The sequence below is a fragment of the Rhinoraja longicauda genome, chromosome 2, assembly GCF_053455715.1.
Source record: "Rhinoraja longicauda isolate Sanriku21f chromosome 2, sRhiLon1.1, whole genome shotgun sequence".
Lineage (NCBI taxonomy): Eukaryota > Metazoa > Chordata > Chondrichthyes > Rajiformes > Arhynchobatidae > Rhinoraja > Rhinoraja longicauda.
In genome coordinates this window covers 28091993-28118713 of record NC_135954.1, presented here as the reverse complement: position 1 = coordinate 28118713, position 26721 = coordinate 28091993, and the positions used below count along the sequence as shown (strand labels likewise).

General features: G+C 46.2%; 1 long non-coding RNA gene across 1 annotated transcript in view; it reads left to right on the top strand.

Annotated features, from left to right (window-relative positions):
* Positions 1–26721, top strand: part of LOC144603032 (uncharacterized) — a 161215-nt gene that overhangs the window by 2579 nt on the left and 131915 nt on the right. The window contains exon 2 of the long non-coding RNA XR_013548522.1: positions 5458–5599. This is a non-coding gene — a long non-coding RNA (uncharacterized LOC144603032). The remainder of the gene's footprint in view (positions 1–5457; positions 5600–26721) is intronic.

The following is a 26721-nucleotide window of genomic DNA, read 5'->3' as shown; positions in this document are numbered from 1 at the left end:
AATAATAGATAACAAAAGGCAATGTAATAGAAGCAGATTAAGAGAATGAGAGCCATATGTAAAACAATGGGGATATAATCTAGATATTTTGTGCTGTTCATTAGTGATGCAATTATGGAAAGTGCATAGTTAAACTGAAAATTTGGTATCTCTGTCAATGTAAATAGTTTGACATCATAGAACATTGAATAATACAATACAGAAATAGACGCTATGGCCCACCACGTCTGTGCTGGCCATGATGCTAATCAAAACTAATCCATCTTCCTGCTTATGATCCATTACCCTCCATTCCCTGCATGCTTAAGTGCCTGTCTAAATGCCTCTTAAACATTGCTATCATTTCTGTGTCTGTCACCTCCCCTGCATCATTTTCCAGGCACTTTTCACTCTCTGTGTAGAAACGATTTGCCATGCAAATCTCTTAATTTAAAAAAAAAAATAAAAAAAAACTTTCCTCCTCACATCTTAAAGCTGTGTCCTCTATGTCCTCGGCTGACTATTACTGAGAGGATGTGGGCAATTGGGATTGGAAATGAGTACGCTTGCGACCAAAGGCAGGTTCCTGGGTGTGCGCCGGACATACGGCTGGCCCAGGATCAGGAGTGCTTCTATGTTTTAGTGTTTTTGACTAGCAGACAATTTCAAGTTGAAATGCACTCTGATCTGTTCTCCGTGCTCTCTTTGTTCAAGCACATCAGAGTTCAATTTCTTGCATACTGTTAACTCAGAAGATTCATTATAAAATAAAATGGAATGCAATTAAAAAAAAATGGAATAAAATTATAGACACAAGCAACTGCAGATGCTGGCTTACAAAAAAAGACACAAAGTGCTGGAGTAAAGCAGCATCTCTGGAGAACGTGGATAGGTGACGTTTAGGATGGGGACCCTTCTTCAGACTACATATGCTGGAATATTTGTTGCTTCGGGAAAAGAATGTGGAGTTAAATAATAAAGCAAGGTTGAGCCCCATTTACAAGTTATTCCAATGTATCGTGTGCACGACTACCCTGATGGTTGCCAAAGTAAACCAGATTGTTTCATTTCAATCAGATGAAATTGACTACATAAGTCAGAAGACTCCAGCGACCTGATTGGTCATACGCAGTCTATTGTGATAGATTGTGAGAATCTGGCAGAAGGGAATTTAAATTTCTACTTAAAAAATCTGTTTGGGGAGGTGTAGCTCATTAGAATGCCCGAACAGGAAAAACAAACAAACCTTTTGGAAGAAACAAATATTGTTCCTTGGAAGAGCTACTGACAGAGGCACATTTCTCTGTCTTGGAAACAGTAACTACGGACGAGTGTTGTGACGCATTACACCAGCAGTTCCAGTAAAGTGGCTAACTGATGTCTCCTGTCATGTATTTGTTTTCTCAGGATCCCCAAGTCTGACCTGTTAGGATTAGATTGGGTTATATTAAACATGGATGAGAGGGTGAGGGTCAAAGGGGGCTTGAAAGAACAGTTATGGCATAATGCAGCATAGTTTGAGGCTGAGATTATATTTTTACCAAAATAATTAGTGAAACAAACTAATCACAAAAGCATTATTTCACTCGTGTATAAAGTATTGAAGGGGATTCAGGAGGAATTCTCTCAGATGGGGAGGGCTTATCATGATGGGACATGATGTAACGAGTGAAATTCATCCGTGAATTGTCCATGGATTTGTTTTTTTGTATTGTATTTTTTAAAAATGTTTTGTATTTAAAAAAAAAAAAGTAATAGTGGTAATCAAGGGGCTGTCATATTGTTGAATAACACCCACCTGTTCATCAATGCACTTCACTAATTTGCTACACCTATATTTTATCTTTGGCTAAGCAATATGCTGACTTCCTATTGCCCCTCAGTTTAGGGGCAATTAGTGGTGGACAATAACTGCCCTTGTGTTCACATCAAACGAGTGAATATAATAAAGAAAAACAAATAAAAAGATGTAAAAGAGCCACATTGGGTGCACCACATACAGTTGATGATGTTAGAGGAGGTGCACATGAACTGCTGCCTCACCTGGACAGACTGCTCGGGTCCCTGGATGGATGTGAGGGAGGAGGTATAGGGACCACACCTGTGCTGCCTCTATTTCCTGTAGTTCTGCTCTTGTATCTTCTCCCCCCCAGATAGATTGAGGATAGAGGTTGTTATCTTTCACCCCATCAGCCTCCACATCCAACACATCATTCATCTACATTTCTGCCACTTCAATGTGATTCCACCACCAATTACATTTTCCACTCCATACCTTTCTGCTTTCCAGAGACCACTCCCTCCACAACTCTGTGGTTCACTCAGCCCCACCCTCTCCATCCATTGCAAATGGAGCAGATGTAACACATGTCCCTATACCTCCTTCACATTTATCCAGGGACCACAGCAATCCTTCCAGGTGAGAGCGACTGCATTTAGTGCTCCTGATATGGCCTCCTTTACATTGGTGAGACTGAGCATAGACTAGGCGAGCATTTCACTGAACTCTTGTGCTCGGTCCGTGCTGGATCTCCTGGTTGCCAATCATTTTAACTCCCCTTCCCATTTCCATACAGACCTTACAGTCGTGGGGCTCTCCATTGAATGAATACGTTTATTGGCCAAGTATGCATATACAAGGAATGTGCCTTGGTACATTGGTGCCTTATATAAGGAATGCTCCTCTCACAAATGACAACACAAACATACAGTTAACAATTAAGAATAAAGCATAAACACATCAAAACATTAAGGATACAACATTACCGTCGAAACGTGTGAAAGAGAGGCCGCAGGCAAACTAGAGGAACAGCACGTCATATTCTGCTTGGGTAGCTTACAACCCAGCAGTATTAACATTGAATCTTGAATTTTAGATAACTAACCTACACACACACAACTAATCTTCACACAAAGGGTGGTGGGTGCATGGAACAAGCTGCCAGAGGAGGTAGTTGAGGCTGGGACTATCCCAACGTTTACGAAACAGTTAAACAGGTGTATGGATAGGATAGGTTTGGAGGGATACAAACCAAGCGCAGGCAGGTCAGACTAGTGTAGCTGGGACATGTTGGCCGGTGTGGGCAAGTTGGGCCGAAAGGCCTGCTTCCACACTGTATTTACTCTATGATGCTATGACGCCCTAAACCCCTTTTGTTTCTCCCTCTCTTCTCAGTTTCACTGTACTCCACCTGGATGCACACCCATTTCTCCCATTCCCCGCACCCTCATCCCCGTCCATCTATATTCCTTCTTTCGGTTTCACATTTCACCCGTCCTCTATCCTTATCTCCTTATTTCATGCTTTTTGGCCCTTTTTATTTCTGGCTGTTTTCTAACCAACTGCCAATTAAAAAAAACATCACCCATGATCCATCTATCACCTGCCAAGCTTTGTCCAGTCTCCACCTCTCTTCCAGTTTTCTTCCCCCCCACTACAATTAGTCTGAAGAAGGGTCCCGACATGAAACGTCGCCGATCAATGTTCTCCAGGGATGCTGCATGACCTACCGAGTTACTCCAGCACTTTTTGTCTTTTTTTGTAAACTAATGTCTGCAGTTCCTTGCGTCTAAGGAAAAACGCATTTTCGGTTTTGAACAAAGAAACCCTCGGGTGCTAAAAATCTGAAATTAAAAACGGAATTCTGGAATACTTAACAGGAAAGAAGAATAGATTAATAGTGAGAATGTGGCCTCATCTGTCCAGGTTGCAATATCTTCAAAAAGAAACAAGCATAGCCACACAGGACTTTTCTTTCAGTTTGCGGTTTATGTATTACCATCGAGTTATCCTGAAATTTACAAATTAATCAGTTCCATGTGAGTGTAAAACCAATCTTGAACTCAAACTCCCAATCAGTATCTAAACAAATTGAATGCAGCATTTGTGTCTATTCTGAATATTAGTACTGCATTACCTATAAATATTTCCAAGTTCAATATCACTAGTTTATTAAAGTAATATAGTCGTAGATTTAACAGAATTTGTTTGAAATAATTTGCCTGAAGAAGGGTCCCGACCCGAAATGTCACTTATCCATATTCTCCAAATATGCTGCCTGACATGCTGAGTTACTCCAGCACTTTGTGTCTTTTTTGGTAAACCAGCACCTGTAGTTTCTTGTTTCTACATCTTGTTTGAAAGTTTGATGGTTTATTAACTGAAGTGTCATTACGCCATGGCTGCTTCAGTAATGGAATTGAAAATATAAATATCCTTATTTTCACAACCTACTGTTAGGATCAGTATATATTTGTATTTGAATCAAATTTATAAACAAAACTCCTGCAAAATCCATTTCAGTGTTCCATGCTGCCAGCAGTAACATATGGTATGGGGGTGGGTAGGTTCTGGACAGCAGTGTGATTACCCATATTGCTTTGCTATCTTGGCACTCAGTTTTTATAAATCTGTTTTAGCAGATTATTTATGCATTCACATTCTGCGTATGATTCAAATGGAATCTAAGAAATGGAACACCGCACCTTCTGGCATTGAGACCAAATATTCTTACTGCTCTAGGTTTTCTGTTGGTGTGTATTTGTGTATGGGTTTGTGTGTGTGTTTGTGTATGTATCAGTGTGTACATGTTTGTGAGTGAAAGAGAGACTAAGCAGAACAGCTGAAATGCAGTATATACCGTAGTATTATTTCTATAGCGCAAGCTGTGCAATGATATTATTTTCTACATTCAATCATATTGTTCTACTTTATCTAGAGAACAGAATTGTATTATAATACGTTTTACCCAAACTGTTAAAAAAATTTAGATCACCAAATTAAGCGGGTTTGTATCTTCCAATACAAACATATGTATCTCTTCACAGAATGAGAATGGGATGTTTGAAGGGTTAAAATGTGAGCACTGTGTGCTTGCATTGTCTGCACTGGCAACCTACCCTGTTAAACAGGCATTTTTCTGTCAGTGATTCCAGCTCTCATTTCATGGAGTTCAGAACCTCCTGATAAGCAGAAATATGGGTCTGTCGACTTCGCTCAGACCACTGGGGAAACTCTGTGCCAAGAAGCAGGTGGCCGGGGGAGGGTCTAGAACGTGAAGGGGTGGGGGGCAATTAAAGCACAGATCTTGGGCTGCAGGTCACCTTGTTGATGCCTGCAGAAAGATATCTCTTTTCCTGTTCCCAGCATCCACTATTATGCCCAAGATTGTTCTCAGATGTCTTCATCAGCAGTCTCCTGTCCCTGTGCCTGACTATGATGCATTTGATTAGTGATCAAATCTGGTTTACTTAAAAGGGGTCTTGTAAGTTATGGCCCCAATTTGTTGTTGCCCCGGTTAAAATTTAGGATTAAATCCATCTTCTATTATTCCCAGGAATATTTGTTCATATTGCTGGCTCAGACTAGCAGATAAGGAAATCATTTTGGTGACCTATTTCCCAGCTTCTGTCAATACCAATATTGATTGAGAACCCACAGATCCTCTGTAACCCCATGACTATCTCTTCCTCCTGCAGGGAGATACTTGGCCTCAACTTCACATCTCCAGCTGTCAGGAAACTTGGATTGTGGGATTAAACCTGAACTCTGCCACTCTTGTCTGTTGTTAGAACATTGTTCCCGACCTCTATCACCCCTGAAATCGTTATTTCTCATGAGGTAATAAGACTAATCAGATGATTGGAAAGCATACATTATATATTACATTCTTTTCATATGTTAATCTCTGAAGACTGTTAAAAGATTGCATAGTTGAAAATCCATTCATGAATAGCTAGATGAGATAATGTCTGTCATATTAAAATTAAATTAGCCGCAATGGCTGCAATTATGTTCATGATGTGCGGCCTCAGGACAAAAGTCTTATTTTGAAACGTCGTTAAGGTTTAGATGATTGATTTTCTGTTCAATATTCTGAAAGCATAGACATACATATTAAATATTTAGTTTGATGTCTAGGAACCAATTTGTAAGTAATAGTATTTAGCTAATAAACTCATGTTTAATGTTTCATTAAATCCTATTAAAATTTTGGACTATAAAGATGAATCAATTGGTTACCTGTATTCCCAGCCCTTCTGCCCTACCATTCACTGTGAAGGTCCTGACATTACAAAAAGCAACAAGTTGCACTTATCTAATTTAAACTCCATGAACCATTCCTTTGCCCACTTGCCTCGCCGATCAAGATCCTGCTAATTCTTGATAAGAATTCTTGATATTCTGGTTAGAAAATTGTGTTTATGGAAGGAAGCAGAGGACAATGGTGAAAGGTTGCTTCTCGGAGTGGAGGCCTGTGACTAGTGGTGTGCCTCAGAGTTTGGTTCTGGGCCCGTTATATCAATGATTTGGATGAGAACATACATGCCAAGATTAGCAAGTTTGCTGATGATACAAAAGTGGGTGGTTTTCCAGATAGTGAAGACGGTTGTGAAAAATTGCAGCAGGATCTTGATCGATTGGCCAGGTGGGCTGAGGAATAGTTGATGAATTTAATTTAATGGAATTAGTCACTGAAAGTAAGCTTGCAGGTACAGCAGGCATTGAAGAAAGCTAATGGAATGTTGGCCTTCATAACAAGAGGAGTTGAGTATAGGAGCAAAGAGGTCATTCTCCAGTTTTACAGGGCCCTAATGAGACCACACCTGGAGTATTGTGTGCTGTTTTGGTCTCCAAATTTGAGGAAGGCCATTCTTACTATTGAGGGAGTGCAGCGTAGGTTCACGAGTTAATTCCCGGAATGGCGGGACTGTCATGTGTTGAAAGACTGGAGCGACTGGGCTTGTATACTCTGGAATTTAGAAGGATGAGAGGGGATCTTATTGAAACATATAAGATTATTAAGGGATTGGACACGCTAGAGGCAGGAAACATGTTCCCGATGTTGGGGGAGTCCCGAACCAGGGGCCACAGTTTAAGAATAAGGAGTAGACCATTTAGAACGGAGGTGAGGAAAAACTTTTTCACTCAGAGTTGTGAAGCTGTGGAACTCTCTGTCTCAGAAGGCATTGGAGGCCAATTCCCAGGATACTGATTGTGGATGATCAGCCATGATCACGATGAACGGCGGTGCTGCCTCGAAGGGCCAAAAGGCCTACTCCTGCACCTATTGTCTATTGTTTATAATACAGAGGAATGTGAGGTGTTGCATTTTGGGATGTCTAACATGGACAGGACCTACACAGTGAATGGTAGGGCTCTAGGGAGGGTTGTAGAGCAGAGGAATTTAGGAGTGCAGGTGCATGGTTCCTTGAAGTTGGATCGCAGGTAGATCATGTGGTCAAAAAGGCTTTTGGTACATTGGCCTTCATCAGTCAGAGTATTGAGTATAGAAGTTGGGAGATCATGTTGCAGTTGTATGAGACGTTGATGAGGCCGCATTCAAAGTATTGTGTTCAGTTCTGGGCACCATGTTATAGGAAATATGTTGTCAAGCTGGAAAGGGTATAGAAAAGATTTATGAGGATGTTGCCAGGATTAGTGGGTCTGAGCTATAAAGAGAGGTTGAGTAGGCTGGGACTTTATTTCTTGGAGTGCAGGAGGTTGAGGGGTGGTCTTATAGAGGTGTATAAAATCATGAGAGGTATAGATCGGGTAGATGCACAGTCTCTTGTCCAGAGTAGTGAATCGAGGACCAGAGGACATAGGTTTCAGGTGAAGGGGAAAAGATTTAATAGGAATCTGAGGGGTACTTTTTTCACACAAAGCGTGGTGAGTGTATAGAACAAGCTGCCAGAGGAGGTAGTTGAGGGTGGGACAATCCCAACATTTAAGAAATAATTCTACGGGTACATGGATAGGACTAGTTTGGAGGGATATGGACCAAACGCAGGCAAGTGGGACTAATGTAGCTAGGACATGTTGGCCGGTGTGGGCAAGTTGGGCTGAAGGGCCTGTTTCCACGCTGTATCACTCTATGACTCATCTTCACTGCATATGATACCACCTATCTTTGTGTTATCTGTAAACTTACTAACCATGCCTTGTTAATTCTTATCCAAATTGTTAATATAGATGACAAACAGCAATAGGCCTGGCAGGATCCTGTGTTACACCACTAGTTGCAGACCTCCAGTTCAAAAAGCAACTTTTCACCATCACCCTCTGCTTCCTATCTTCAAGCCAACACCATTCCAGTTATCTAGCTCTCTCTGGATCCTATGTGATCTAACCTTCCAGAATAGCTTACAATGTTAAACCTCAACAAGTGCTTTGCACATATGGAATGTGTCTACTGCCCTGTCTGCATTGACCTTTTTAGTTACTACTTCAAAAAAATCAATCAAATTTGTGATCCACGATCTCCCACACACAAAATGGTACTGAATATCCCTAATAAACCGTCTTTCCAAATGCATATATATCTTACCCATAAGATTCCGCTCCAGTAACTTGCCACTAACAAATATAAGGCTTACAGGTCTATAGTTCCTAGGTTTTTTTTTGCAGCCCTTTTTATTTAGAAGTGCAACATTATCCACCCTCTAGTTTGCCTGGCACCTCACCCGTGTCGAACAATGGTTTATGTATCTCGGCCTGGACTCCTGCAATTTATTTTCTAGCTTTCCACAATGTCTCTGGATATACCTGATTAGAACTTAGAAATGTATCTACTTTCCTATATTTTAGGACATTGAGATTGTAATGCAGACTGCAAGATAGCACCTATGACTTTGCTAAGTTCTCTAGTCTTCATGTATTTTACCGTAGTAAAAACTTAGGAGATATATTAATTGAGGACCTTGCCCATCTCCTGCAGTTCTACACATAGATGATGACTGGTTTCTGAGGGGCCCAATTTTTTCTCTAGTTACCCTTTCTCCCTTAACATACTTACAAAATCTCTTTTCCTTCTTAATTTTATCTGCCAGAGCAATCTCATGCCCCCCCCTTTTAGCCCTCTTGAATTTCTTCTTACATTTTCTTGGGCATCATATATATCCTGCCAGGGATACACGATCCAAGCTGTGTATCATCATCCAGGATTCCTTATTCTTACCTGCGTTGCCCTTCACTTTAACAGGAAAATACAAACCTTGAATTTTCATTATTACTCTATCACGCTTCCCACTTTCCAGACATTCCTTTGCCCACAAACAACCTACTCAATATTGTATCTGTCTTTCTGCACTCCCCGCTGTGCTCCTGTCTGTCCTACTTGCTCTCATGACTTCTGTATTCAACTTCGAGCCTGCAACTTACCTAACTGCTACTTTGGATCGCGTTCCCCTGCCAATCTTGCTTAAATTTTCCTTCTTCGCACTTATAAACTTGCCTGCCGGAATATTGGTTCCTTTCTGTTTAGGTGCAACCCATCCATCTTGTTCAGGTCACCTCTGCCCCAGCAGTGAATGCCAATGGTCCAACAATCTGAATTCTTGCCTCCTGTGTAAACACATCAGCCACGCATTCGTGTGTCCTATCTTCCTGTTCCTACCCTCACTAGCACGTAGCACCCCGAAACATCCTCAACTCTGGCACCAGCAAGGCAACACACTTTCCTGGATCCCAAATTGACCTGAAACACCACCTATTCCTTTTCTCCAGACATGCTGCCTGACCTGCTGAGTTATTCCGGCATTTTGTGTCTATCTTCGGTATAAACCAGCATCAGCAGTTCCTTCACACTATTCTGGAGTCCCATTTGCAGACACAGAATTGCCTAACAAATGAGTCTCTAATCACAATTGCTCTTGTCTGACATCACCTACCCCACAGAGCCACAGATGGTGCCACAGACCTGATTGCTGCTGCTGCTGCTGCTCTCCCTTGAACCTCCCATTCCCTCCCAATAATACCACAAAGGGTACAGTTGTTTTCGAGGGGAATGGCCACAGGGAATTCTTGCACTCTCTGACTGCTCCCTTTCCCTTTTCTATTAGACCCAATCTACCTTCTGCCTGCACGTTGCGCATGACTACCTCACTAAAACTCTCGTCTATGAAGCTCTCAGACTCTTGGACAACAAAAGAAAATGCGCTGGTGATTTATAGAGTTGGTCATTTCAATGTGGAATGGTCTCATTTTCCTCTGCAATTGGAAGTTCATTTCTTTCAGTGGTGCAGAAATAAATAATTAAAATGTTGTTCCTGCACCATTGAATAATAAATATGCCATGAAGATTTTCTGCCCTTGTTATACCAATGATTTTAAACCAAATGATTGGTTATTTTGTAGCTGACTGGTCAGTGGTTTGAGCACAAGATGACGTCATGTTTTACAGCTCCTTCAGCACTGCCGTTTCTGTTGTATAAATCACGTCTTGTGATTTACCTTGAGATTTTTATCTTACTTTACAACATATTGTACAAATTCAAATCATGCTCACAAATTTAGACTTGAACATGTCAATGTTTTCTTTCCCTGCCACCTTTCAGTATTTATCAGTGAAGACGTTTTTCAGAAGTCCTCAGTTATATTCTGAAATGATTTGCTGTGATGCGGATGTGGGTGCAGGTGGCAGCAAAAACTGTAGGAGTGCAAATACAAATATGCCAATGACTTACACCCTCAGTATATCTTGGCAATAATTACGCATAATTAAAAAAAAAGTCTTAACATTGTAAAACTTAACATTGTATCCTGCACATAGAAACATAGAAAATAGGTGCAGGAGTAGGCCATTCGGCCCTTCGAGCCTGCACCACCATTCAATATGATCATGGCTGATCATCCAACTCAGTATCCCGTACCTGCCTTCTCTCCATACCCCCTGATCCCTTTAGCCACAAGGGCCACATCTAACTCCCTCTTAAATATAGCCAATGAACTGGCCTCAACTACCTTCTGTGGCAGAGAATTCCACTCTCTGTGAAAAAAAACTTTCTCACCTCGATCCTAAAAGACTTCCCCCTTATCCTTAAACTGTGACCCCTTGTTCTGGACTTCCCCAACATCGGGAACAATCTTCCTGCATCTAGCCTGTCCAACCCCTTAAGAATTTTGTAAGTTTCTATAAGATCCCCCCTCAATCTTCAAAATTCCAGCGAGTACAAGCCGAGTCTATCCAATCTACCTATAACAAGCATCTGCAGATCCTTCCAACACTACCTATATGTTACGTGCCGGTGCTCTATTAAGCTTGCCATGTTAGTTCCATTGTACCTTGGCATTGCTGTGTACGTGGAACTGCGCACAAATTAGAAAGGGAAACAAACCCGTTGGTGTTTATCCTCCACTGAATCCACTGAATCATAGGTTGGATCCCTGTTTCTGGACCTCATTATTCCCATTTCCTTTCACACCTACCTAATAATAATGAGTGTTGATTTGAGACTTGATTTAAAATCCAGGCAGGTTTGAATCGCAGCTGGGAAAATAGGTAGATTTATTGGTCTGACTGGGATCCTACAATCAAGTTTCCATCCAAATCTAGCAGAAATTGCTGAACTCCCTCAGCTGTCCAGGGAGCTGTTGGGGAAAGAGAAACAGAGGTAGCACTCCACATGTGAGACCTATCGTCACCACTACCGAGAGTTTCTGGCAATTTTTGTATTTATTTCAGATTTCCAGGTATTTTTTATTTTCAATATATTGGGAATTGCTGTTCCCTTATCCGTGCAATTTTCATAGGATCTGCTGAATGTGGGCATCCTTGTCAGAAATTGGTCTACTAACCGTGTCTACCTTATGATAGCATGCAAACCATGATCACAACCTTACAGATCTAATCTCAGTGCTGACTGATAGCAAGCAAGGGTGGTCATCGGAACTTTGAACTTATGAATGTTTGAAGATGCAGCTCGCAGTTTATCGTCTGTCAGGTAGTAGTGATTACCACTCTTCTGTCCGCTTTGGAGAGATAGACTAACTAGACCACGCACCCCGAATTCCTGGAGACAGACCACCGAAGCTGACCACGCAAAATTCTCCAAATTTATTGGCAAGATATGGACCCAATGTACCCAGCGTAGAGAGTCAAAGTTCAACACACTTAGTCAGCAGAGATATACTTAGTCACTTGAATGCTTGAGACTTGACATCCACCAGATACGCAATCAGCACTGAGTCTTCCACGGCAAGATTTTACCAGGTGAACTGATAATACAATTGAAGAATGATATAAAAATATGGCGGCACAGTGGCGCAGTGGTAGAGTTGCTGCCTTCTAGCGCCAGAAGCCCGGGTTCGATCCTGACTACAGGTGCTGCCTGTATCGAATTTGTATGTTCTCCCCGTGACTGTGTGGGCTTTAACTGGGTGCTTTGGTTTCCTCCCACACTCCAAAGATGTACAGATTTCTTGGTTAATTTGCTTTGGTAAAAATTGTAAACTGTCTCTAGTGTGTAGGATGGTGCTAGTGTACAGGAATTGCTGGTCAGCGTGGACTCGTGGGCCGAAGGGCCTGTTTTCATGCTTCATTTCTAAACTAAATTAAACATGGAATATTCCCACTAAGTTGTAGGAATCTCTGACCCTTGGGTGCCCAGAATGGAAGAAGAGCTTTTGGGATAAGAAAATAACTGCAGATGCTGGTACAAATCGATTTATTCACAAAATGCTGGAGTAACTCAGCAGGTCAGGCAGCATCTCGGGAGAGAAGGAATGGGTGACGTTTCGGGTCGAGACCTGAAGAAGGGTCTGAAGAAGGGTCTCGACCCGAAACATCACCCATTCATTCTCCCCCGAGATGCTGCCTGACCTGCTGAGTTACTCCAGCATTTTGTGAATAAAAAGAGCTTTTTGGATGTTGTTGGGAACAGAGTATCCATGCATCAGGAGCTTAGCTTAAATGGATGAAGAAGAATATGACTAAAGTACTTGCCCATCTTTCTTTAGATCCCACATTGGCCTCACCAACCACCTCAGAATCCCTAAACTAAGAAGAAAAGGGTTCAGCAAGAAACCAGTTTAAAGCACGTGTATGCTTTTAAATACAAGGTTGCATAGCTTTGCTGTCAAAGAGTGCAGGAAGCAAATAAATCAGATTGAGTCAAAGACGGAACAATTTCTGCTCAGAGATCCAAATGTTAGCGAAGTGACAGAAATTCTTGCGAGTCAAGGAGAGAAACAGCATTAAACACCCAGATTGTAAAACATGGTGAGAAATTGTTGAGATAATTGGCTCCAGCACCTGGAAGGAATGAATCAGTAAACTAATCAGAGTAGCATGTGTGAGTACAACTCCTAATTCATCTCTCTCCTTTCAACAACACATTCTCAACTATTCCTCCCATGCATCACATCCTTCAACACCCAGCATAGTTACACACTTCTCATTCCTAATAGACCTCTTCCTTTCACAGTTTACAGTGGCCACCGCAGCACAACAGGCATCCTTTCTAATAAACATCTCCCCTACCTGATTCCACTTCCTTTCTCATATTCTTAACTCCTGCAGATGTCCCATCTCACAAGCACACTCCTCCATGCAGGAGGCATAAATGGTTTTCTCTCTATCCCTATGAGGCCAAATAGAGTCAAAGAGTGATACAGTGTGGAAACAGGCCCTTCGGCCCAGTCTGCCCACACCGGCCAACATGTCCCAGCTTCACTTGTCCCACCTGCCCGCGTTTGGTCCATATCCCTCCAAACCTGTCCAATCCATGTACCCGTCTAACTGTTTCTTAACCATTGGGATAGACCCTGCCTCAACTACCTCATCTGGCAGCTTGTTCCATACACCCACTACCCTTTGTGTGAAAAAGTTACCCCTCAGATTCCTCTTAAAACTTTCCCCCTTTACCTTAAATTTATGTTTAAATTTTAAATGCATGTAGTGTCTTGTTTTTGGCAGTCTTTTGTCTTCTAACTGTCTGGTAGAATTTATATGTAATATATATGTACTTTATTTCTAATTTATGTTTTTGTGCATGTGTCTAAGTCAATGTGCCCTTGATGCTGGTGTAAGCAAGATTTTCATTGTACCCGTACCCTGGCATACCTGGACGTGTGACAATAAACTTGACTTGACATGAAAATAGCAGGCACACAAGAACAAGAAGTAAAACTAGAGAATAACTTGACAACCCCTTCAAGATGGCACAATATTGCTGGAACTCCTTGGCCCCTTCAGAACTGTCAGAGTAGAACATTTTGTCTTCTCTGAACGGACTATTACTGACCACTCAGGAAGCATCAAGATATTATGATGAATATTGTCGTGGTGAATTGGTGGTGTTGATATTGAGGAAGGTGGTTTCAGGCAACAGAATGATATTGATCAGCTGGTAGTCTGGGTAGAGCAATGACAGATGACATTTAAAATGTTAAGTATGAGGTGATACATTTTGGCAGGGGGGGGGTTGAGGAAGACCCAATTAGGATACACACAACAAACGTCAGGTTCTTAGGAAGTATTGAGGAACAAAGGGACTTCGGTGTACACGTCCAAAGATCCTTGATGATGGCAGCAGAGTAGATAAGATGGTCGAGAATGTACAGGATGATCAATGTAGGGTCAATCAGGTCCTTGGTGCCCTGGACCTGTTTTGAGGTGAATTACTTTATGCTGCTATGTTGTCCTAAAAGTAGCAATACAAGAGATAAAGTGGTAAAAAATGTGTATGGTGTGCTGACCTTCATAGGTCAGGTATTGAGTGCAAGAACCAGGGTGTCATGCTACACCTTTATAGCACTTTGGTTCTAGGATATATGGAGTAGTTGGGGCATTTCGGGTCACAATTACAGGAAGTATGCGAAGGTTTTGGAGAGGGTATAAACGAGGACCTTTCTGTGGCCGCCACAGGAACTTTGTGGATCGGTAGATAAACCAGCTTATATATTAAACTATTTCACAACAAGTATAAACGGATACCATTACTACCTATGGCGTAGTAGGGAAGGGAGAAGAGGTCTTGCAAAGACAATTAGAAAGTTAGGCAGCAGGTTAAAATATAGGTCCATGAAAATGACACATTTGGAATGTTGTGTTCAGTTGCCCACTACAGGAAGAGTGTGGAGGCTTTAGTGAGGGTGCAGAAGTATAACACAATTCTGTCTAGACGAGAAGGTATTACTTACAAGGAGAAATTTGGATGGTTGTTTCTGGAATATCAGAGGTTGAGGGGAGACCTGATTGAAGTATATTAAATTATTAAAGGCACAAACAGGGTAGATGGTCAGAACCTTTCCCCGGGTTGTAAATGTCAAAAACTAGAGGGCATATCTTTAAGGTAAGAGGGGAAAAATTAAGGAAAGATGTGGGGCAAGTTTTCTTTTTGCAAAGAAACTGGTAGGTGCTTGGAACACGGTGGCAAGGGTGATGGTAGAAACAGGAATGATAGTTTGTCCAACATCACCCATCCTTTTTCTCCAGAGATGCTGCCTGACCCGCTGAGTTACTTCAGCACTTTGTGTCTATCTTTGATATAAACCAGCATCTGCAGCTCCTTGTTTAGCTCCATGATAGTTTAAGAGGTTTTTAGATAAGTACATGCATAAGCTGGGAATGGAGCGATATGGATAATGTGCAGGCAGAAGGGATTCGTTTAATTTGGCATCATGTTTGGCACCGATAGATTGGACCACAGGGCCTGTCCCTGTGCTGTACTGTTCTAAATTAGAAGCAAGGGGTCCCAGCCTCATATTTGCCAGATATGTCTTTTTTAATTTAGTTTAATTGTAAATTTGTGAATGTTTGTAGTGGCACAAACTTGACAACATTAAGATACTATGGCGAGTCCGAAACTTGCTAGTTGTAGACGAAGTTTATTGCAGCCGCAATACACGAATACAGAGTCAAAACAACAAGTTACAGGACAACCAATATAAACTTACTGTCTTCCTTGAAGACTTCGCCGAACTGGCTAAATCGGGCGCCAAACGCGCACCTGACATCGCTGGCCAATCAGCGATGTCGTTTCCTGGACCAATCCCCATGGTCGCGTTCCCACGTGACCTCGCTGGCCAATCCGAGGGTTCGACGACCTGGACCATTCTCTATGGTCGCTACATGACCCCCCCCAGAACCCGAGGTGCGGAACCTAGCAGGGATCCGGATTTCGCGACCATAACGAGTACGGAGAGGGACAGCCTGAACCACAGGAGCCGGAGGTTCCGGACTTGGTGGAACAGCCGGAACGGGAGGTTCTGGAGGAACTACCGGAACGGGGGGTCCTGGAGGAACTGCCGAAACGGGGGGTCCTAGGGGAACTGCCGAAACTGGGGGTCCCGGAGGAACTGTCGGAACGGGGGTTTGTGGACTGGGCGGAACTAACGGAGGTCGGCCTCTTCTAGGGGTTTGACCGACCAGGACTGGTTGATCCGGGTCCAAATGGGCAGGTTTGAGCCGGGACACCGAGACGAGTTCACTCTTGCCGCCCATGTCTAAGGTGAAAGTAGCCGTTCCCTTACGTAAAACCCGGAACGGCCCTTGATAGACCCTCTGCAACGGGGCGCGATGGGCATCTTTACGCAAAAAGACAAACTCACAGTCCTTCAGGGAAGACGGTTCATGTACCATGGGACACCCATGACGTGAAGTCGGCACTGGAGCCAGGGAGCCCACCCGTTCCCGGAGAGCTGCTAACGCTGATGGGACTGTAGGGAGCAGGGCTGAAGTGTCCGGAAACAGATCTCCAGGTACTCGAAGGGTCGAGCCATATACCAGCTCTGCGGACGACGCACCGAGATCTGGCTTAGGAGCCGTCCGGATGCCCAAAAGAACCCAAGGGAGTTGGTCTACCCAGTCCGGGCCTTCAAGCCTTGCACTGAGGGACGCCTTAAGTTGGCGGTGGAACCTTTCTACGAGTCCATTTGCCTGGGGGTGATATGCAGTTGTGGGTTGTAATTTGGACCCGTACAGTTCCGCCAGCGCGGCCCAGAGGGACGAAGTGAACTGTGGTCCTCTGTCAGTTGTAATAACTGCCGGGACCCCGAAACGAGCTACCCAATGAAGGGCCAAAGTCCTAGCACAAGACGCTGACGAGATATCAAACAATGGGAAAGCCTCTGGCCACCGGGTGAACCGATCCACCACCGTGAGGAGGTGGGTGTAGCCCCGGGAGGAAGGCAAAGGCCCGACCAAATCCACGTGGATGTGGAAAAAACGAAAAGCCGGGACTTCGAAATCCTGTACGGGGGGCTGGACGTGGCGCTGGACCTTAGCGGTCTGACAGGGCACGCAGGAACGTGCCCACCCCGCTACCTGTTTCCGCAGGCCATGCCAGACAAACCTCGCTGCCACTAAGGCAGAGGTGGAGCGGATGGACGGGTGCGCCAGCCCATGAATGGCATCGAAAACCCGGCGCTGAAGGGAGGGCGGTACTACCGGCCTGGGGCGAGGAAGAGAAACATCGCACCAGACTTTCGTGCCCTCCGACCCACAAGCTACCTGGGCCAACTTCAATCCCGAAGTGGTGGACTGGTACGTCGAAACGGTATCCGCCAGGAGCTGTGCCTCCGCGAGCTCCTGGGGATCCACCTTGCAGTCCACCGCCGAAATAGGGGGAAAAGCAGGTCTAGACAGGGCGTCAGCAACGGCATTCAGCTTACCCGCGATATGACGGACATCTGTGGTAAATTCGGAGATAGCAGTCAGGTGCCGCTGCTGGCGGGCCGACCATGGGTCAGACAATTTCAAAAAAGCAAATGTTAATGGCTTGTGGTCCGTAAATGCCACAAATGGGCGGCCCTCGAGGAAATACCTGAAATGACGGACAGCTAAATGGAGAGCTAGAAGCTCTCGGTCAAATGCGCTATATTTCAGCTCGGCCGAATTTAGCTGCCGGCTGAAAAACGCTAAAGGCTGCCAACGGCCACCAACCTGCTGCTCCAGAACCCCACCCACCGCCACGTCAGAGGCGTCAACCGTCAGGGCCGTGGGGGCGGAGGGGCTCGGATGGACCAACATGGTGGCGTCTGCCAAGGCTGCCTTAGCTGCCGTAAAAGCCGACTCTGCGGTCGGGGACCACAACAACTCTACCGGATTACCTGCAAGGCATTGGAAAAGCGGGCGCAGGACTCGCGCCGCTGCCGGAACGAATCTATGGTAGAAATTAACCATGCCTACGAACTCCTGCAGCCCTTTTACTGTGGTGGGCCTGGGGAAAGCCCGGATAGCCTCCACCTTCTCTGGCAAAGGGACAGCGCCGGCAGGGGTAATTCTGTGTCCTAGAAAATCGAGAGCAGGCAGGCCGAATTGACATTTGGAGGGTTGAATAATGAGCCCGTGGTCTTGGAGCCGCTGGAACACGGTCCGCAAATGGGCCTGGTGTTCTTGCACTGAGGGGCTGGCTACCAGGATGTCGTCTAAATAAATAAACACAAAGGGTAAACCCCTACCCACGCGGTCCATCAGTCGCTGGAAAGCCTGTGCCGCGTTCTTTAAACCGAAAGGCATACGCAACCATTCAAACAACCCGAACGGAGTAATAGTTGCAGTTTTTTGTATGTCCTCCGGTCGCACCGGAATCTGATGGTATCCTCGCACCAAATCGATTTTGGAAAACACCACCGCTCCTTCCAGTCCAGATGAAAAGTCCTGTAGGTGCGGTATGGGGTAGCGATCAGCCGTGGTGACAGCATTGAGACGCCGATAATCGCCACATGGCCTCCACCCCCCAGATGCCTTGGAGACCATGTGTAACGGCGAGGCCCACGGGCTGTCGGACTGACGAACAATTCCCATTTCCTCCATCTTCCTGAACTCCGCCCGTGCCACCACCAGTTTGTCTGGCGGTAGTCTCCTGGCCCGAGCGAAAACGGGAGGGCCTTCGGTGCGGATGTGATGGACCACACCGTGCTTAGCTGAAGGTGCGTCAAAACGTTGGACGAGCAGCTCTGGGAACTCTGCCAGAATCGCAGCATACGAGTCGGGGGCCGCGACGACGGCCTGGACAGTAGGGCTGGGCGAGGAGGCGATTGCCGGAGCGACGTGCTCGTCTTCAGCAGCGGTTCGGAGGTCGTTACTGCGGACATCAGGAACCAGTGAAAAAGCCCAGAGAAAATCTGCGCCCAGGATCACTTGTTTGACGTCGGCTATGATGAATGGCCATTCGTACGTGCGGAGGCCTAACACAAGGGACATCTTCCGTGTACCGAAAGTGCGAATTGGGCTGCCATTAACCGCGATGAGGGTGGGACCTGTCTTACCCGATCTGGTTTCGAGGTCGGTCGGCGGCACTATGCTGACGATGGCTCCCGTGTCTACCAAAAATTCTGTGTCCGTGAATCGATCATGGACATAGAGGCGCCGGTTCTGGCCAATCGTAACTGCCCCTATGTACGATCGGCCGAGGCATTTCCCGCGAAGGTACAAGGCAAACGACAGTTGCGGGATTCGTTACCCCATCGTAGGTGATAATAGCACCAGCCGCGCTTGTGCGGATCTTTTTGGCGGGCTTTCGGAGAATTGGCGGGAGACGTGGCGCCATCTTGCCGTCGCTGTGGCGTGGTCACCGATGTCGAGACTTTGTTGATTGAATCACTTGCCTTGTTTTTTCCCGCTATGAGCGCGTCCGCTTTCGCTGCATATGCTTCGGGGTCCTTAAAAGAACAATCCGTAAGCAGCAGTCGGACATCCTCGGGAAGTTTCTCGCGGAATGCCTGTTCAAACATCGGGCAATCCGTATGCTCACCGGCTAGCACCATCATTTCGGCCATGCGGACGGAAGGCAGTTGGTCTCCAAGCTCCGGTAGGTGCAGAAGTTTTGCCGCACCACCATGCTTATTTAACCCGAAGGTTCGCAGTAATGCCTTCTTCATGGTTACATACTTGTCTTCCGCAGGTGAATTTATGATAAACCGCATCACGCGCTTGGTTGTGTCCGGCGATAGAGCGCTGACGAGGTAGAAGTACTTCGTGGAATCGTCCGACACCTTCTTTATGTGGAATTGGGCCTCGGCGTGGATAAACCAAGCTTGCGGTGCGTACGTCCAAAATAACGGAAGATGAACGTCTGCCGCGCTTGACTCCGGTGTGCCCTGCTCGGTCATCGTCAACGAGGCGTCGGGTTCCTGCTCAGTTGGTGATCGTCCAGATCACGTTCGGGGTCACCAATATGGCGAGTCCGAAACTTGCTAGTTGTAGACGAAGTTTATTGCAGCCGCAATACACGAATACAGAGTCAAAACAACAAGTTACAGGACAACCAATATAAACTTACTGTCTTCCTTGAAGACTTCGCCGAACTGGCTAAATCGGGCGCCAAACGCGCACCTGACATCGCTGGCCAATCAGCGATGTCGTTTCCTGGACCAATCCCCATGGTCGCGTTCCCACGTGACCTCGCTGGCCAATCCGAGGGTTCGACGACCTGGACCATTCTCTATGGTTGCTACAATACGATTTTAATGGTAGAAAACAAATTAATTCTGCTGTCATGTGTGATAGACATTGCAATTTGAGTGAGGCACTGATTTAAAGCTCTGTTGGTAATTGACAAGAGCAGTTTGGCTGACCAGTGTGCCAATCAGCCAATGTTAATTTGCTTCTGTTGTCTCTGGATTTAGTATAAACTTGTGTTAAAATGCACCAACAGTTTTAGTAACGTGTATTTATTTAATCTCATTTCATTTACGCCTTAATAATATTTTTCACGAATGCTTGCTCCTGGTGCTTTTGGTTGCTCTGAAACATGTGGTAGGCTTTGCACAGGAAGGGTGGAGTTGCTCATAAACTAGCTGCACATGTCTGGTCAACTCTAGGGATCAGGACAGTGGAATTGTTCCATTGGCTCAGACGAGGAGAAAGGATCCTGCTTTGAATTTGGAGAGACCTTCAGCAGGATTGGGGTTGCAAGTTGTAAAATTCTCTTAAGCTTTTGGCAGGAGGTACACAGCCACTCAGGATGATTAGGGTCTCCTGAAAAAGAAAGCACATGGACTGTAGTTGTGCTCCAGATGAAAGTGGACCTACTTCACAATAAATGTTGAGATGAATTGAGGACATAAAGTGGAATGCTCCTTCCCAGGGTGCTCTTAAAGATAATTAATGATAATGTACTGAGTTGTTGGCCATGCTCCTCTTGTACGAGTGCCCAAATCAATACAGGCATCCTGATAAACAAATTACATTCACATGGGTTTTTATTTAATTTTGTGCTCTTCAAATGATAGTTTGTAACTGATCTCAGTATAATTAAACTTCTAGAGTGTCTGACAGAGCAAGGGAATATTGTGCAGATTTTTCTAGCTCGGAAGTCTTAGAGTCCTGTCCTCTAATTGTGTGAGGTGCTGCAGTTTTGCCATTCGCAGGTGGACCAAGAAGAAGGGTACAAACATAATTTGGGGGAATTTTAACAATGAACAACTCCTAAGTTTATCTTCCTGGGAATTTAGAAGGTCAGGGTACGACTCAGAAGAAAGCTAATGGAATGTTGGCCTTCATAACGAGAGGATTTCAGTATAGGAGTAAAGAAGTTCTTCTGCAGTTGTATAGGGCCCTGGTGAGACCACATCTGGAGTATTGTGTACAGTTTTGGTCTCCTAATTTGAGGAAGGACATCCTTGTAATTGAGGCAGTGCAGCGTAGGTTCACAAGATTGATCCCTGGGATGGCAGGACTGTCATATGAGGAAAGATTGAAAAGACTAGGCTTGTATTCACTGGAGTTTAGAAGGATGAGAGGGGATCTTACAAAATTATAAAAGGACTGGACAAGCTAGATGCAGGAAAAATGTTCCCAATGTTGAGCGAGTCCAGAACCAGGGGCCACAGTCTTAGAATAAAGGGGAGGCCATTTAAAACTGAGGTGAGAAGGAACTTTTTCACCCTGAGAGTTGTGAATTTGTGGAATTCTCTGCCACAGAGGGCAGCGGAGGCCTAATCACTGGATGGATTTACGAGAGAGTTAGATAGAGCTCTAGGGGCTAGTGGAATCAAGGGATATGAGGAGAAGGCAGGCACGGGTTATTGATTGTGGATGATCAGTCATGATCACAATGAATGGCGGAGCTGGCTCGAAGGGCCGAATGGCCTCCTCCTGCACCTGTTTTCTATGTTTCTATGTTTCATTCAAAGTTTTCAAGTTGTTAAGTGCAACCAATAGTGTCTATTTCAGTTGGCTGATGAGCCAATAATTAGGGCAAAGGTCCAAAAATTTAGCGCCAGGCTTTTCTGGAGTGAATGTGGGACATTCTTTACATTATTGTGTTAGAATTCCTGAGGCAGTATGACATCTGCTTATGATATTCTTGTCAAAGTAAAGTCTTAATGGTGAAAAGTAGATGTGAACTTATTCTAATTTGACACTCTGCACGAGCAAGAAAGTGATTCAGGATGAACAGCTGTGTTTCTATTTTACAGAATTTTATTTTAAAGTGGGAGAAACGTTTTCTTGGGCTGCTATATGTCAGCGACATCATAAATAGTGAGATTATCTTTCTCTCTCATTTTTGGTGAAGTGACAAATTTGTTTTTGTGACTTTCTTTTATAGCTTTACTAGGAATGGCAAATGCAAGGGTGATGAGTTTTGTCTGACGTCTGATCTGTTTCCTGTTTAGAATGGGATGGCAGGACTGCAAAAATCAGTGCAATTTGCATCTTGGTACAAATTCTATCCAATGCAATCTTCCAGCGATCCTCAAAATAGACACATCGCTTCTGCCCAAAACAATAGGAGACTTAATCAAATATTTAAATGCTGTTATGCAATCGTGTACATTATGACTCATTCTTGCATTGGTTGTTCCTTGCTGTGGAATGATCATGCAGCATTTTTATAAAATTCTAGGCCAAGTGGACCCGTTGGGCCCAAACCTCTCCTGCATTGGTGCAGCACCTTTTCCTCCCCCCTCCCCCTCTCCTCCTCCCCCTCCCCTCCCCTCTCCCCCCCCTCACCTCCCTCACCCCCTCACCCCCCTCCTCCCCCTCCTCTCCTCCCTCCTCCCTCCTCCCCTCCCCCCTCTCCCCTTCCCCTTCCCCTCCCCCTCACCTCCCTCACCCCCTCACCCCCTCCTCCCCCTCCTCTCCTCCCTCCTCCCCTCCCCCTCTCCCCTTTCCCTTCCCCTCCCCTTTCCCCCTCCCCCTCCCTCCCTCCTCCCCCCTACCTTCCCCTCTCCCTCCTTCCCCCTCCCTTCTCCCCTCCCCTCCTTCCCTCTTCCCCCTCCTCCCCCTACCTCCCCCCTACCTCCCCCCTACCTCCCCCCTACCTCCCCCCTACCTCCCCCCTACCTCCCCCCACCCTCTCCCTCCCCCTCCCTTCTCCCTTCCCCTCCCACCTCCCTTCCCCCTCCACTCCCCCTTCCCCTCTCCCTTCCCCTCTCCCTTCCCCTCTCCCTTCCCCTCTCCCTTCCCCTCTCCCTTCCCCTCTCCCTTCCCCTCTCCCTTCCCCTCTCCCTTCCCCTCTCCCTTCCCCTCTCCCTTCCCCTCTCCCTTCCCCTCTCCCTTCCCCTCTCCCTTCCCCTCTCCCTTCCCCTCTCCCTTCCCCTCTCCCTTCCCCTCTCCCTTCCCCTCTCCCTTCCCCTCTCCCTTCCCCTCTCCCTTCCCCTCTCCCTTCCCCTCTCCCTTCCCCTCCCCCCTCCCCTCCCCCTTCCCCTCCTCCTTCCCCTCCCCCTTCCCCTCCCCCTTCCCCTTCCCCTCCCCCCTTCCCCTCCCCCCTTCCCCTCCCCCCATCCCCTCCCCCTCCCCTTCCCCTCCCCTTCCCCTCCCCTTTCTCCCTCCCTCCTCCCCCCTGCCTTCCCCTCCCCCTCCCTCCCCCCTCCTCCCCTCCCCTCCCTCCTTCTTCCCCCCTCCTCTCCCCTACCTCCCCCTCCTCCCCTTCCCCCTCCCTTTTCCCTTCCCCTCCCACCTCCCCCTCCAAACCCTCCCTTCCCCCTCCACTCCCCCTTCCCCTCCCCCCTTCCCCTCCCCCCACTCCACCCCCTTCAACCCCCCTTAACCTCCCTCCCTCCCCTGCCTTCTCCAGCCCCCTCCCCCTCCCTTCCTAGGAGATAGATTTAAACTTTAAAATGTGAATAACTTAAAATATATAACATCGATTTCAATGAAACTTCTTCCATTAGCACCAAAAGGATGACGGTGAGTAAGGTGGGCCTAAAAATTAATATTTCTGGACTGAAAATTAAATGTGCTCATCACACATTCTCAAAGGAGACCTTAATAAATGGTAGGTGTTTAGGGAGTATGGAAGATCAGAGAAGCCTCATTGGATCCCTGATGGTGGCAATACAAGCAGTTAAGGTGATGAAGAAGGCATACAGGATGCAGATCTTCTTTAGCCAGGGCATGGAATATAAACGCAGGTAGTTTATGATACTTCTTAATTAATAAGGGTGTCAGGGGTTATGGGGTGAAGGCAGGAAAATGGGGTTGAGAGGGGAAGATAGATCAGCCATGATTGATTGCAGAGTAGACCTGATGGGCTGAATGGCCTAATTTTGCTTCTAGAACTTATCAACTTCTCTGAGGGTTGCCACCTTGTCATGGTGGAGATGCTTATGTGTGCCTAAGATCCTGAGAGCTAAACCAACTTGTGGTATGGTCCTAGTGGGGGTCATCCATGTGGGCAGGTTGCGAGGAAGGTTCCTGAAGAAGAAAACCTCAATGCTGGAACAGATGGCGGATGGGTGCTGGCCAGCAGGTGCAGCACCACAATGGCTGAGAAATGCAGAAGAAGCCTGCAGCAGTGAAAGACTCTCAAATATTATCAGGCCTGTCCATTCACCAGTCTCTCCATGTTAGAAGCTGTCATGCACAGGTGTCCACCTGAAGGAACAGGCAACTTCAGGCAAAGTCTGTGCTCACGGATTGGTGTTTTCAAGTCCCACAGAAAGGATCCACCAGGAGGACAATCATGCTCAACTTCAAGTGATCACCAAGTGATACAACTATATATAACATTGATTAAGCCGCAGCTTGAGTACTCTGCATAATTGACCTTTTACCAAAAAAAAGGGTGGCACACTAGCGCAGCGGTAGAGTTGCTGCCTTGCAGCGCGAGAGACCCGGGTTCGATCCTGGCTATGGGTTCTATCTGTCCAGAGATTTTCATTTACTTGGGGAGACTGGATAGCATGGTCTCATTTTCTTTGGCAAGGAAGAGCCTGAAAGGGTTATGAGGATAGGAATAGGAAGTTTCTCCACAGCAGAGGTATCAAAACTCGAGGACAGGGGAGGGGAGCGGATAAGAGGTTGGAGGGGACGCAAGGCAAGAATTGATCATATGGTTGGAAACTAGACCCCACTGGCTGAGTAGACTGTGAAAGCGTGTTTTCTTCCAACATTTAACAAGTATATAGACAAGCACTTCAATCGTCGATACATTGAAGGCTACGGACCAAGTGGTGATGAATGGGATCAATGTAAATAGATACTTAACAGTCAGATACTTGGTAGATTGAAGGGCTTGTATCTGCTCAGTGACTCTTTCGTGTGAGAATTGTATGGATCAAAGATTGGGCTAGAATGCTTTGTGTGGTTCCTATTATGCCAGTGTAGCGACCATAGAGAATGGTCCAGGTCGTCTAACCCTCGGATTGGCCAGCGAGGTCACGTGTGAACGCGACCGTGGGGATTGGTCCAGGGAGCGACATCGCAGATTGGCCAGCGTGGTCATGTGCGCTTTTGGCGCCAGATATAGCAGTTCGGTGAAGTCTTCGAAGAAGACAGTAAGTTTTTGATGGTTGTCCTTTACCTTGTTTAACTCTGTATTCGAATATTGTGGCTGCAATAAACTTCTTCTGCAACCAACAAGTTTTTGGACTCGCCATATTGGTGACCCCGACGTGATCTGGACGATCTCCGACTATGCAGGAACCCGACGCCTCGTTGTCGATGGCCGCGCCGGGCACACCGGAGTCAAGCGCGGTAAGCGTTCACCTTCCGTGGTTTTGGACGCACGCACCGCAATCTTGGTTTATACACACCGAAGCTCAATTTCATATAAAGAAGATATCGGACGACTCCACGATGTATTACTACCTCGTCAGCGCTCTATCGTCAGAGACGACCACGCGCGTGATGCGGTTCATCGTTAATCCACCTGCGGAAAGCAAGTACGAGGCCATGAAGAAAGTATTACTGCGAATCTTCGGGTTTAATAAGCATGGTGGTGCGGCAAAACTTCTGCACCTACCGGATCTCGGAGACCGACTGCCTTCCGTCCTCATGTCCGAAATGATGATGCTAGCCGGTGAGCATACGGATTGCCCTATGTTCGAACAGGCATTCCGCGAGAAGCTTCCTGAGGATGTCCGACTGCTGCTCACGGATTGTTCTTTTAAGGACCCCGAAGCATATGCAGCGAAAGCGGACGCGCTAATAGTGGCAAAAAACAAGGCAAGCGGTTCGATCAACAAGGTCTCGACATCAGTGACCACGCCACAGCGATGGCAAGATGGCGCCGCGTCTCCCGCCAATTCTCCTAAAGCCCGCCAAAAAGATCCGCACAAGCGCGGCTGGTGCTATTATCACATACGATGGGGTAGCGAATCCCGCAACTGCCGCTCGCCTTGTACCTTCGCGGGAAATGCCTCGGCCGATCGTACATAGGGGCAGTTACGATTGGCCAGAACCGGCGCCTCTATGTCCATGATCGATTCACGGACACAGAATTTTTGGTGGACACGGGAGCCATCGTCAGTATAGTGCCGCCGACCGACCTCGAAACCAGATCGGGTAAGACAGGTCCCACCCTCATCGCGGTTAATGGCAGCCCAATTCGCACTTTCGGTATACGGAAGATGTCCCTTGTGTTAGGCCTCCGCACGTACGAATGGCCATTCATCATAGCCGACGTCAAACAAGCGATCCTGGGAGCAGATTTTCTCTGGGCTTTTTCACTGGTCCCTGATGTCCGCGGTAACGACCTTCGACCCTCCGCCGAAGATGAGCACGTCGCTCCGACAATCGCCTCCTCGCCCAGCCCTACTGTCCAGGCCGTCGTCGCGGCCCCCGACTC